This window comes from Pithys albifrons, chromosome 6 (genome assembly GCF_047495875.1).
Source record: "Pithys albifrons albifrons isolate INPA30051 chromosome 6, PitAlb_v1, whole genome shotgun sequence".
NCBI classification, from domain to species: Eukaryota; Metazoa; Chordata; class Aves; order Passeriformes; family Thamnophilidae; genus Pithys; species Pithys albifrons.
The window spans coordinates 7,198,401-7,213,412 of NC_092463.1; the positions used below are offsets into that span (position 1 = coordinate 7,198,401).

General features: G+C 41.5%; 1 protein-coding gene across 4 annotated transcripts in view; it reads right to left on the reverse strand.

Annotated features, from left to right (window-relative positions):
• The window catches only part of PPP2R5E (protein phosphatase 2 regulatory subunit B'epsilon), a 76,283-nt gene that overhangs the window by 36,590 nt on the left and 24,681 nt on the right, over positions 1 to 15,012 (reverse strand). Inside the window, exon 1 of one of the 4 annotated variants that reach the window (XM_071557335.1) lies at positions 14,436 to 14,542. The exons of the other annotated variants lie outside the window; for them this stretch is intronic. The gene's annotated coding sequence lies outside the window, so the exon portion shown is untranslated. Of the gene's footprint in view, positions 1 to 14,435; positions 14,543 to 15,012 lie in introns of those variants that run through there. 4 annotated transcript variants of the gene reach the window in all.

A 15,012-nucleotide genomic window follows, 5' to 3' on the forward strand; every position in this document is an offset into this window, starting at 1 on the left:
TGCAACACAGAACATAACCCAGCAATTTCCTGATAAACTGTGTCTCTTTGGATAATCAATCACAAAATTAAGAATTATTTCCCTGGCCGTAAGTTTCTCCCTGATCAAACCAAACAAGTTCTCACTGAACAGGAATCTCCTGGGGTAGTTCCACAGGGATCCTGGATCTGCAAAACCCTCTGCTGCTCAGGAACACTCCCCGAGCATTTCACTGAGGTTTTCAACAAATGTTGTTTACTGGGGTGAGTATTCTGAACTCAGTGTAGATCTAACATTTCATGTGAGTGCCTTGAATGCAGATGTGGCAGCATTACAAGCAACAGGGGATATTCCTTAACAGACATATTTTAGTCATATACACTGCCAAAATTTTATAATGTAGATATACTTTTGAATATATTAATCAAAATTCTGTCTTTACTCATGTATGTAAATCCTTCTCAACTTCAGACCCTGAATAGAACACACGGATGAAGGGCTGCTGTTTCCCTCATCACAAGACCAAAATTTAAAAACAAATTGAGCATAAAAAGAATTTAATAAAGCATATTTTTAAAAACCATACTTTTAAACCTTATGAAGCTTTAATCAAACCTCCTGCCTACTTTCCGAGCAGGCAAGGTGCAGGCAATAGTTTAAGCCTCTTCACTTTCACCCATATAGCTCAATCCAGAGCCATTGCTGTCAAAGTTTCAATGGACAGATTCCTCTAGGCTAAGCTTTACTCATCTGTGCCCAACACTTGTTCATTCCACCAACAACACCTGTGCTGTGAACACCTTTCAGCTTGGAAGTGGACCAAGACCACAAGCTTACGGTTAAAGCAACTGATGAGCCGCAGCAAAACACTATTACATCAATACTTGTTGCAAACAGACTTTATTGGTGCAAACTGGTATCAATGATGTGCACCCTCAAGTGAGTGGAGAGATTCAGGGTGCCCTGGCTTCACAAGTTTGGGTGCTCTAACTCATCACTAACCTAACATGAGGAGTCTGTTATGAAACAGTTACATCAAACATCCTGGATAATCACATGTAATCAAGGAAATACATAGTGGATAGTGAAAATTCCTGAGCAATCAATGGAAGACAAGATTGGCAGAGTATTTCAGTACACCAACTGCTGCTCTAGGTCCCCCAAAAACAGAGACTCACAAGATATTTGGCCATATATATCATCCCTTATGCTAGTGCTAGTAATCACCCCTCAGGAGTAACCATGTCTCTCCATAATCCATAGCAATGCCTCTGTCCTTTGGTAAGCAGACTTTTCAACATTTCCCCATTAGTTCTTCAGGGACTGGGAAGTGTTTAACAGAGTAAACCAAGACAGTCAAAGTTTATCCATTCTACCCACAAGTCAAAAATGATCCAGGTCAAAGAAGGTAACAGAGAAGTGTGCTGGTTTAAAGGTAAACCTGCAGGAGAAGTGAACCCAACACATTATAAGTCAGAGTTACAATTTAATGAAACTATTACAATAAATGCAATGATACAAAGAGAAGTTGGTTTTAACCCACAAAATCCAGCAGTATAATCCAGCACTCTGGGGCACAAACAGAATGGTGTTCAATAGCCCCGTGCTGAGCCCCACGTGGTTCCCCTGAGTCCAAAGTAAAAGGAAGGGAAAAACCTTTTGGTGCAGATGATGTCACAGTCTGGTCAAGAGTGGTGGTCTCCTCCTGTTGAGGTTCTGGTCCTCCTCTGAACCCGATGAGTGGTACCAGAAGTGTTCAAACCCCAAGATTATATCCCCTCACGTTCAGGTGGGAATGCCCAGTACCTCCCCCAGGGTGGGGAGTTCCACAATGGGTGATCTCACTCTGTCAGTCATGGGGTATTTGGAATCATTGATGGCCCATTAGCAGACATGACCCCTCAGGTGGGTGTGGAGGTGCCAACGACTCCCCGGAGGGGAGTTATCACAGTTCTTATCTCACAAGCTTCTTTAACACCCACCTCACATCCTGAGGGGTTGGGTGTGCCCTGGGCAGCTGCTGCAAGTGGTCCATTGTTAAGTGTTCATGGGAAATGACACACAGGGTGTAGAATACGCAGCTTTGGTCACACCCATACAGTGATAAACTGGTCCTGTCTGCTGAACTAGGACAAGAAGGTATGGAAAAGGACTCAAATTACATGGCTTCAAGATAAAATTGATGAGAAAAGAGCGGGTAGATGAAAGTACCAAAATATTTCAGTGGAGATGGAAGAACGGCAAAGCAGCTGTGAATGTTATGAGAAGAGGACAGAGTGGGAAGCAAAAGAAGGCAGGAAAACAACATAAAACACTATTGAAAGACCAAGAAAGAACGAGGATGAGGTGGGGCAGGAGACTTGGAAAAGACAGAGAGGAAAACTTGTTTGGAGAATAAGAAACACAATGAAAGTAGCAGAATATTTCAAAAGAAAAAAACCCAGGAGCTCAAAGTGTTTAAGCAAAACAAGAATGAATGAGTCAGTGGTTAAGGGCTAAGTATGATTAAGCAGCCACATATCTGGAGGTTCTTGACACTCTGACATCTTTAATATATCCCATTACATTACTTATGGTGAGTTTGCCTAGACATCAAATTAACACTTATATTTTAGCCCCAAGCTGATCACAGGTTTTGTGGGTTGCTTTCTCACCTTCCTTCTCCCCAGTTTTTACTAATATTTCAAAACTAATTATTAGTGATTTCTTTTTTTTTTTAGTGAAGCAAAAAGGCTGGCAAAAATGCACATAACTGTTAATTCAATTTCCTCAATTGAATACGTGGCATAAATTTGCAAAAATAAGACAAAAATACTTTGCTGAAACACTGAGAGTTACTGTGGCAAATTTCCTGAACTGACTAAAGTTTCTTTTATACTGGCTCGGAAAGCTCAAGCCGGTTGTTTTAAGTAGGTTATTACTGAATTGCACTTTCAAAGTACAAGCTAACCTTCATTCAGAGAGCTGAAGTCACGACGTTTACTGGGTGGTCAACAGAGAGCCACTGCCAGTGTCTGTCCTACCACTTGAAAATACTGACATTACCTTTGCCACACACCTTCTGCCTTACACCTTCTACCATTAGGTATGAAACACTTGATTGTTACTTTTCAGTGTCTTCTCCAAGAAGGGGGGAAAAAAGTTGATTGATTGTCTATGTTCTTTAAAAAAAGTAAGGAAAAAACCCACACACAAAATAATCCCCACTGTTTGTCTTCTACTTTCTACATTTCTATAAACATAAGCATACCTCCACTTACAGTATCTGTGGTGGGGTTTTTTTGTTTGATTGGTTGGTTTACTGTTTTGGGTTTTTTTCTGACACTAACCTGTTCATTTAGCTAGGTGTGTAGAAAAGCAATCCCTGGGAGACAACACTAAAACACAGCACAGTCAGCTCAAGCTTTGGAGCTCCCAGAGCTGTGTTTGAACATCCTTAGTCTAAGAATCAAAATCTCCACAAAATTAAAGACCTCTGAATTTTAGCATCTTGCTTCATTACAAACACAAGACTGACTCTGCAAGGAAAATCCTTGCAGTTGAGTTTCTTGAGACTCCAGGATTAGTCAGTATTATTCCTTACACCTTTGCTCAGTTCTACCTGGCAATGCCACCCTCCACTGGTTCCTTTCAGCCCTTACCAGGAAGAGCTGTACGCCAGAATTAAATTAGGTTTTTCTGTAGACATTTTAATAGCAAAAGCTACAGACAGAGCAAATGCAAAATATGCACCTATGTGTTTAGCTCCTCTACCCCAAACCACATAATGAAGACCAGAGACAGAACACCATGTAAACAAAGGCATCTCGTTTTCCAAGGGCTTTCTCAAATACTCAATACAGAGCAAAGATGCACAACACTAACTTAATGTTCCACTGAATCACCCAGTGCTGTCTTCCTTTCCTTGAAAATCTTTAACAGCCCTTCAGGCTGCTTCTCAGTGTATTTTTTGTGGCCTAGCTTGTCTCTGGGACCCTGCCATCCTCCCTCCACTCCTAAGTTCTTAGCAGAGCACTGGAACCCAAAACATCAACAGAGACACCAAGTCTTGGCTCATTATTCCAACTTGGTCATCCTATGCTCGTATCAATTCTATCTTGTACTTGCTTTCTGTTAGTTTTAGAGAGAATAATGGACTACACTGCATCTTCAGCTTTATCTTGCTACATCACAATTTATTTTTTTGCATTGTAAATTATTGGCAAATAGTAGAATATGGCAAGACCAGTCATTTATAATAAACAGTACATTGTTTCCAGGTTCCTTAGATGGCAAAAATCTAAAATGCAGAAAAAGGTTTCTAAGTTCCAGGACACTAAAAAACACCTTTGCAAAGGGCCCACAATGACCTGCTGACCTAAGACAGAAGAATCCTTAAGAGGATTATTGTCTTCCTTTTGATAAGATTCTTATCAGATCACAATTTTCTTCTGCATGACATGAGAAGCTTGTGCTCTGTAATGATCATTAAATATAAGAAGAAAAATATGTCATGGCAATCTTACACTTACCTTCCACTCTAACTGCACTCACAAGGCATTCAGGATTTGCACTGCAATTTATTTGCTCAGTGCATTAAGTGCACAATGAAATAATGATAAAATTACATATCTGTACATGCTTCCTGTAAGAATGCAAAAATTGTATCTTGCTTAGTAAGTGCTCTGAAACTGCCATCTGTCCAAATAAAAATATGTAATATTCATGTTGCTCAAACTACAGAGCTGCTCTAAGAAATTTATTCAGGAACACTCAGACACTTGCAAAAAAGCAGAACCAAGAGCACAGGGAAGCCAAAACATAACTCTCATCCAAGCAGTCTCAGAGCAATTGCCAGGATTGCTACTTTGCTTGATACTGACCAATCAATTTATCCCAGAAATCACAGGAGTACTTCATCCTCCAGTGAAAGAAGTAATTAAGTGAGAGCTATTCTACACACACAACCCACTGTCTAAAAGCTCAGGCTTACATTTTAAAATATTCACATTTATTAGCTTAAATAATATACATACATATAAAATATACATTTCTATAACCCTATTTATACATTAAGAAGAGTTTAATTGAACCCTCAAAACATAACTTTCATTCCCTTCTCATTTGGTAATACAAATTCAGTCAACAACATATTCTACTCTATGCTAATTTACCACAATAGTCTCCCAGCATTTTCCAGTAATGCACTATGAGATCCAACTATTTGTTCCCTCATTCCCTCCATAGAGGGGACAACATGTATAATGGAATAAGAATTATATGGAACTGGACATGTGTAAAATGTTATGTTTGTGTAAGAAAAAGACAGGATATAATAAAAATGCCCCCAAAGTCACAATGGAAAACGTAGAAACAAGTTGGGAGCTCATTCTAAAGTCCCCAGATGGATCCCCCTGGTTATACACATCTCGTCTTTACTGTAGCAGCTCCAGCATGACAGAACAACAAAATCATTGGGTTTGGCCTTCGTTACTCATTCAGTCTTCTAAATACAGCCCACTGAAAACTCCAAGATCAGAATCAACACCTCAAGCTGGATTCAATGTCATGCCAAAAGCATGATCAGGTCACAAGGGATGCTGCATTTGCAGTGGCAAGTCCCTTGGGGACACCAGACACTGCACTTCATAGAATCACAGAATCAATTGGGCTGGAAAAGACCTCCAAGCTCATCAAGTCCAACCCTTGCTCCAACTCCAGTCCCTTTACCAGATCATGGCACTCAGGGCCACGGCCAAGCTCACTTTAAAAACCTCCAGGGATGGGGAATCCACCATCCAATGCCTGATTCCTCTCTCTGCAAAGAATTTTTTTCTGATGTCCCACTTAAATTTCCCCTGGCAGAGCTTGAGCCCGTGCCCCCTTGTCCTATTGCTGAGTGCCTGGGAGAAGAGACCAACCCCCACCTGGCCAGAACTTCCCTTCAGATACTTCTAGACAGTGCTGAGGTCACCTCTGAGCCTCCTCTTCTCCAGGCTAAACATCCCCAGCTCCCTCAGCCTCTCCCCATAGGACTTGTGCTCCAGTCCCTTCACCAGCCTTGTTCTTCTCTGGACCCTGAGCACAAGAACATTATCCCCACTACACCCCACCGGAGCCACAGGAAAACCTGAAGGTATGTCCTGATCTGCACACTGGGATAGCATCTCCCTGCCAATGCAGAAACTCAAAAGCATTACTCAGATGCCACATGAGGCCTTTGCATCCACAAACAATCTGCGTGGTTTCTTTGTCAAGAAAGGCAGTACCACTTCAGTCCCTCCTTCCAGATAAGTTCCTTGCAAAAGGCCTCCCAGTGCTGAGGCTCCACCAGCTGCTCTGAGATGTGGTCATTGTTAAGGCTCAAACTGTTATTCAACTCCTTTTGACAATAACTCAAATCAGTCAAGCTGTTAGTTAAGGGAACACCCTTTCTCACACTGCCAAGCCCAGTACATACGTCTAAATGACAGAAAATAAATATATAAATTGACTTAATTTATTTTGCCTTTGCAGTTACTAAGAACTCTCTCACATTCCCTGGTGCACAGAAATACATCACCATTCTGCAACACTTCTATAGCAACTTCCTGATCTTCATATTATTCAGGAGCTGGAGTAATTCAGCAACAGAAGTAAAAACCATGGTATTTATATAATGCTCTCCTATAACCTGTCAAGTTAATATGTGTTATGCTGGATATTTTATGTTATTTGTATTATCATTACACATGTCTATGTGAAAGTAACAGCTATTCCTTTAAAAATAGGATCTTCTCCATCACAGAATGGCTCAGCTCAGTTTTAAAATTATGTAGATGAGACTCATTTGCTATGAACATTGACATTTAGAGTCCATTGCTCTATTATACCTAAACCGGCTATTTTTGCTAAAATTTGGAATTTTGACTGACGTAGAATACGAGGTCACTTCTCTCTCTTTGTAACAGCAACTTTTTATTTTACTGCTTGAACCTGAAATGGGGTATGCATTTTATCTCCTTAACACAAGGTTCTAGAGAGCAAAGACTTAATTTTAGAATATTTATAATTGTCTAAAGGACAACTCTTATCATAGCCTTGCACTACCACAATCTGTGTGGACTTTTTTCAGATGCTCTTTACTTCTGACCTCTTCCAAAAACACTGAATAAAATAATGCAGGGGTGTTTTGGCAGAATATATTTACCTGCATGTGTGCAAATCCCCCATAGGGGGTTCTGCCTCTCAGAAATGCTGTTTGCTACAGGACAGGCTGATATATCTGATGATCGCTGGGCCTTGGCGCCCAAAGTGAATTTCTCCAGAAATTACTTAGACCCTCTGCAATATCATTATCAGTCTACAACAGCATGTTACCTTTATTTGTTATGGGTGAAATACTTATTTTTAGAGTTCTGAATTAAGTTCTCAAGAACAAGTCAGAGAAAATTAAAAACTATAGGGACGAGGTTATGTCACGTAACTTACATAACCAAAGGTTATCACTCTGGTGCACATCAAGTCACTTTGCAAAGCTTTAATAGTTTAGACTGTTACAAATATTAACCAGCCATAACAGTTTAGGTATTAAATATAATTGAAACATTTCCTCTGTGGTTACCAAACAATACTCTTCATCATCATACCCTTTCTACCTCTTCCAAGCTACTCATTAGTTAAGCTGCTTCTCTGTTGAAGGTGATAAGCTGACATTAGATTATTAGCAGTATTTATCCCCAGCTGTGCTGTGGTCACCAACTTCATCTTCAGCTGCTATCCAGGCCAAACTGAAGTCAATGGGAGTGTTACTCTGGTACATTAGAACTGTGATTACACCTTTGCTCTAATTGGCAGAAACCTCATTGCTCACTAATGAAAAAAACAAGAGCAACCTCATCAGTTATACATTCCACAAAAAGTAATGGAGAAACACTCACCAGGAAGAGTGTGTATTTTGCAGGTTTATACAAATACAGGTAAGTTTGAAAGCTCCTCTTCATAACTGAGGTGATCCAAATTATCATCATGGCAAGGCTTTGCCAACAAAGATTTGGGCAGGGCTCTCCACACATGGGTGCGCCCTCCCAGCCTGCGCAGTGGATGTTTTAGGTGAGGCTCAGCGTGCACAGAATTGGCCCCACCATTTGCTCCTGAGGTTCATCTGCCACGACCGAGTGAGCTTGGATGGTGACAGTGAAGTCCTCAGGACTAGAACCTACAGCCCTGGGTATTCCCAGGAGGACTCTCATCCAAGTACTAACCAGGGCTGACCCTGCTGAGCTTCCGAGATCTGATGGGATCGGGCGCCAGGGTGGCATTAACTGCCTTGGTGATCCAAATACACTATTGGTGAATTAGCAGAACTTTTTATAGAGCATAACTTTTTATAGAGCCTTTGCAGGTACAGATTACTGATCCAGAAAGTAAGTATAGTTCAGGCAACATGCTTTGTCACTGTCATATGAATACACAGATCATACATTTTCTATTTGGCTGTACCTTTTAGGAAGCAGCTGGGTCCCTATTAGACCACTAGAAAGAATTCTTTAACTTACACACATCCTTTGGGGATTTAAAGATAAGACTTCAGGTGCATCCTTCATGCCTTCTCTTTTTTCCATGAAGTATCAAATGCACTAACACGTTATTGAATGCCAAGCCACTGAATGCCATGCCAATCAAAATAAAAGTGAGTATTTTAGGTAATTCTCTCCACTGGACTGAGGTTTATCGAGAGAAGGCAGACAGTATTTTACAACTCTCTTTACACTCAGCGTGTACCAGCGGGCACATGTACAGATGGCCCTTTCCCAATCCAATAGCTAATGTGCAGCCAAAGTAGGTCAGTGAGGAACAAAGGAGTTTTTAACTGTACTAATCCAGTGGCTTCAGTATTCTACCAAAACAACAGAGAAGGACCATCAAAGCTGCTGTGGCCACAAGATGAAGTTATAACTGTAAAGACCAGAGAGCAAAAGCCCACACCATCCAGTTCCCCTCCCTGCACCCGGCACGTTAATTATTTGGTCTCAGTGATGCCAGCAGCAGTCAACTAATTGCCTTCAAGCAACTCCACTACTTGTGTATGACTTACTCCTTCCTCTGACAGAGGCATCAATGTATCAAACCTTAACATAAGAGCTAACAACCTAGCGAGCTTTACACCCACTCCTCTGGTTCCTGTCATTTTCAGAGGATGCTACAGCCTGTTTCATTTCCATACCCATGCCAGCCCTATTGCTCTTGTCAGGTGGGAGCAAAGAGCTCAGCCCATGAATTCCATCGGCAGCAGAGGCCTGGCAGCCTGAGGGTCCAATCTGGTGTTGCTTCTTGTCATGTCTCTGGGCAGCTCCTACCTCTGTCTGTTCATGAGTTTCTCACAATCCTGTTTGTAACACTCCTGTATGTTCCTTTCTGGAGGTTGCCTCTTCTCCTGCTTCTCAGTCTCCAGCTGAAGACCTCCTCCCAGACAGCCCCCAGCTTCTCCAAATGCCATCTATTTTTACCCAGGCGCTGCCGTCTCGTTCCGGATGCTGCTAATTGGCCCCTTAGTCACAACTGGAAAAGTAACCTCGTTGAGTAACTCTTTCTGAGCACTGAGGAATCTCTGTGCCTCACACTTGCATTCATTCACATGAGGAAGGTTCCAGTAAATTTGTTTCAGAGTTTAGTACAAATTAATCAAAATTTACCCTCCATGATTCTACAGCAGTTTTACTCACTTTTTTCTTCCATAATGACCTTCCTGCACAATTTCTACGCATCTAAGGTTCTAAATCCTGTAAGAGAGCACTACATAAAATAGGAGATAACTGCAGCACTAGAGATCAACTGTACCTATCATCACTTCTTCCCACCCCCTACATACTACCTACACCAACCTGTAAACTTCCAAGGACCTATTCAAAAGAAATGACAGGAAACCCAGGTAAAGTTTGATTTTTAAGGAGTGAAACAATCAAAGACAATACACACACAAGAGCAACCCATTCTGGAAAGGTGTTTTTCCACTTTACTTCTTTCTTATGTACATGACAAACCTGCTTTCACAGCTACAAAATGATGTTTCAGACAACTGAGTGAGCCCTCTTTGTTTCTTATTTACTTTGCTAATGAAAATGTGGGATTTCCTCCCAACTATTCTGCTTCTGCATAGTTATCAACTAAATTGGCACAAACAGGAAAAACCAATCATGAGGCAGACAGACTAGTTAGGCAGCATTTACTAGGAAAACACTGGGAAAAGCAAATAACTGAATGATCTGAATTCATTCTAAATTAGGTTACAGTCATTAAAATACTTTTTTATTCCACTAGAAAGGCAAATTTAAATGCTGAGTATTTAAAATCCATTACTTCAGAAATACAGTGCGTAAATTAGTAATTACCATTTTATTAAGAGAGCTTGACTCATTCTTACTAATAAATACTGCACTCGTTTAATATTTATATAATTAATCCCTTCTAGAAATTCTGAGGTTACCACAGACAAACACAGTATGCACTTTTGACAACATGAATGCAACTATCAGATGTCCTGAATATCATCTGTAAAAACTAAAAGCAGAGCTTTGACAGATTAGTAATCCTGGATGCAGTTAAATACTGGCAGGATTAATACTATTTCCTAGGACGAAAGAAAGATCCTGTTCCACCCCATGAAGGCGGCTCAGACTGCCAAGAGTAAAGGGAAGAACCTTCAGCTGTGGATCATTAAGAAACAGCCATTTAAAAAAATTGGATGTTTTGGAGAACACAGCATCCGGTAAAACTGTGGAGTACATTTTCCATGTTGAACCCAAGAGAACTTGAAATCATTTATTCTGCAAATCAGAAACTGAATGCTTCTATGATGGTTTGTTTTGCTGAGAAAGGAACTTCTTTTCACTAGAAATGAAGGCAAAAAGAATCTGCTTTAAATGTGATTCTGCTAAAATTGAACCCATACAGCAGACTGCAAAATCCCTGCCCTGCACACCACCACCATCACTAGTCCTGCACATTCCTACTTTCCACTCTCACATTCTCTCGGTTTGGATGGGGTTACTGTTGTACAACTTTGGTCCAGGCTGAGGACTCAGCACTACAGGAAGGACTGCAGTTAATTACAGAACAGGCTCACCCCAAAGCCAGTGAGGGATCCCTGTTTCCTATGACAGTGCTGTGAAGGACATTCAGAGCCTGGAGAAGGCAGGGAGTGAGCAGAAGGAGAATCAGGCCCCACAGGATATGCAGAGCCCATCACAGGAAATACCAGGCAACCCAAGTCCCAGAATTCAGCTCAAGAGCATCCCTCTCACTCTCCAACTCAAACTTCATGGATGTTGATCCAAAATGTCATCAAATGTTTGCGAGTTCCTTGCTGTGGACACAACTGTGATGGGGCAGACATGGCTACTCCTAGTTACATACTCCAACTCTGCATCAGATATCCAGGCATATCCAAGCTGGTTTTACACGGGCAAAGGCCTGATGGTTTTTAATTATTATACAGGAGGCTCCTCTTATCTGCCTCCAAGGCAGATTGTAGAATCACAGAATGGATTGGGTTGGAAAAGACCTCCGAGATCATCAAGTCCAACCCTTGGTCCAACTCCAGTCCCTTTACCAGATCATGGCACTCAGTGCCACGGCCAATCTCATCTTAAAAACCTCCAGGGATGGGGAATCCACCCCCTCTCTGGGCAGCCCATTCCAATGCCTGAGCACTCTCTCTGCAAAGAATTTGTTTCTGATCTCCAACTTCAATTTCCCCTGGCAGAGCTTGAGCCCGTGCCCCCTTGTCCTATTGCTGAGTGCCTGGGAGAAGAGACCAACCCCCACCTGGCCAGAACTTCCCTTCAGGTAGTTCTAGACAGTGCTGAGGTCACCTCTGAGCCTCCTCTTCTCCAGGCTAAACACCCCCAGCTCCCTCAGCCTCTCCCCACAGCACTTGTGCTCCAGTCCCTTCTCCAGCCTTGCTGCTCTTCTCTGGACCTGCTCCAGCCTCTCAATATCTTTCCTGAACTGAGGGGCCCAGAACTGATGTGTCAGGCAGGTCAGTCAGCCCTCAGAGCTGTGATAAACTGTGACAAGCCCAGAGACCCAAGGGATCTCTGCTGGTACTCAGGGCCAGTAAGTCCAAATGCCCTGGGCGGGCTCAGCCACAGCAGAGGACACTGATCACTCTCCATGGGACGCATCCACCCAGCACACCTCCCTTGAAGTAGCTTGGACTCACAGGTCCCCAATGCCCGTGGGATTGTTCTGCCATTTCAGTGTCACCTCCTGCACCCTACCAGGCCTCCCAGAGATGGATGAGCTCTCCCCAGTTGTTTGCCCTCACTTGGATAAGATGCAAAGATCAGCACAGTTTATCCTCACTGCACACAGAGGCTTCCTTAGCCTAATACAAGGTTTCAATCAGGAAGATGCAAGGCAGAGGAAATTAAAAAGGATGTTTGTGCAAGGAAGAGGAAAATGGCCAGGTTCTTCGGCATTGGGCACTACTCTTCCCACTCTGAGATAATCCCCCCTGGAGGCATCAGCACCACCTTAGGGTATTCATGGTACAAGTATTTACCCCTGGCCCTCCCTTCAATAGCTCAGATCACCTCAGAAAAAATCAAATTACTCCAAAATTCAACCAGTTTGTAGACAGGTGCAAGCTTATGAATCAGTATCTTTGATTAAAGTAATTGTAAGGCAAAGAAAATTGTACTACTGTACAATAATGTACTTTACCTCTTCAGGAATAAGATTTTATTATCATTTCTCCACATGTTCACTATCTCCAACTAACAGCATACCAAGCAAACCTTCAATATTCATCTTTTTCCAATGTTACGAAGTGCTCAGTTTAAAAAGCTGAGGGAAAGGTGGTTGAGCTATTGGAGCAAGCTCAGACACTGCAAACAGTTTGCCAGCAGTTGCACTTCCCTCCCCAGCAGAACAAATGGGCTCAAGCAAAGCTCTTTCTCGACCCAACTCGTTCCAGTAGCAGGAAGCTCCAAGTCCCTGCCCTGCACCTGATGCAGCTCCTCTTATACAACAGGTCTGTCCAGTTCCTCTCAGCTTCCTGATTCTGTGAGTGAGCACCAACTTCCCTCAGTTTTCCCCCTTCCCTGATCCTGCTCTTCTTTGGCACCACCTCACAAGCTGCCATTAACCCTTCACTTTTGGGTAGGCCTAAGATAACAATCACTGGTCATTTTGTGTTTCTGGGCTTCCTGAGCCTTTAAAAGAAACAAAAACCAACCAACCAACTGCAACAACAACAAAAACCAGGAAGCTTTTTTATTTACTATACATAATGAACTCGTTGAAGCCCATTGGAGGAAGAATTTTAGAACTATTTTAAGATGTTTAGGGGGAAAACAAAGGAAAACAAAACAATCCTGTGACCACAAGAAATGTCTGAATTCTAACACTTGAAACTCCTAATGTTTTCCCAATGTCCAAGGGGTCCAAAACTCAGGAAGTGTACAAAATTCCCACGGGACTAGAAATGAACCTTCTTTTCTATTATGCCTAATAAGCAGTGCTGGTGTCCCTCCTTAAACCGAACTGACAAACAGTAATTTTTCCCAATGAAAATATTTAAGAACACATGACTGGTATGAAAGCTTCTGGATTTATAACTTTCACATGAACACTCTGAAAACTATAATCCTGACTTGTGCTTTAACGTCAGTTTTACCTTTATTCTGTGCATAATTCTCCACCTCCCACTGAAGGAGAACAAACTCAGGCTCTGGCATGTTCAGTGACAACTTCAGAACTTGTCTGAACTTCAGTAAAAAGATGGGCAAAAGTAAAATGTACTGTAAACTTCTCTTTTGAATTATACAAAAACAGCACACAAAATACAAGTACAGTCCATTCTAATATCCTTCAACACAGAGATCAGCTCTTGCCTTATTAAAATGTTACCACAAAACAAACCAGCCAGAGTAACAGAGAGATTAATACACATTTCCCTTTATCTTTCAAAGAGTGAAAATGATTCAGCAATCCTTAATCAGGCAAAGTGTTAATATAATCAAATGAGACTTGTTTCTGAGTAACACAAAAGCTGGTCTTAATTCTCAAACACAGGAAAAACTGTTACAACATGGAGATTGATCCTAAATTTTCCCAGATTTTAGGCCTCTCAAGGCTGGGAGAATTCTGCAGATAGGATCAGGTAGTATGTTGATCTGATTTCCACTCACTGTCTCATAAAGCTCTAAAAATAAGAAATAAAAGTATCATTTAAAAAAAAATAAGGATCTGCTCTCCTCTGAGTCCACAGCTTTGCTACAGCCAGCACAGACAGAATATTCTTGAATATTGATATCAGCTGCTAAACTAGTTGACTTAAGGTATGAGCCAAACCAACACACATCCTACTCAAAACTTAAGAGCCTAACACATAAACAATCAGAAAAAGCAAATAAAAACAATACCCCACCAAATACAGCTTTTAACTATACAAGCAACTGTAATAAAAAATTCTCCAACTTGAAGAGCCTTACCTTCATTACATCCACAAGATGAATATTTCCACCAAAGGAGTACAGCTTCCTTCCATCAGCACAGCACTCTAAATAACACCTCTCCTCTTAACCTGAGTGCTTAGTGAAGGTATTCAGAGGCCCAGCACTACCCTATGGTCTAACTCACTTGTCTAACGAGTGAATTATATTCATAACTGGATGGTGATTAACACCAAACAACCCAACGCTGGCACAAACAGCACAGCAAATCATTCTTTTCAAACTGCCAATCGTTGAGGTCAAAACATTCACGCTTTTAAGTCAAATTACAATCAACTTCCTCTCCACCCATTCTATTATTTGTTATTCATGCATTGACAAGAGCATGGAAACCACTTCACAAAAAATCACCGGTGTCTTGGAAGGATCTGCACTACACTTAAAGATCAAACTCCACCTAAAAACCAGGAGAGGGAAAGGGCTTCTTGAGTTTTAAAAACAAAACTAAATCCCAAGAACAACAAAAAAAATTGCAAACAAATCCAACAACTTATTTTACCTTTTGATTTGTTTTAGATACTTCCTTTTATCCTCCCATCATTTTGTCCTTTACGGT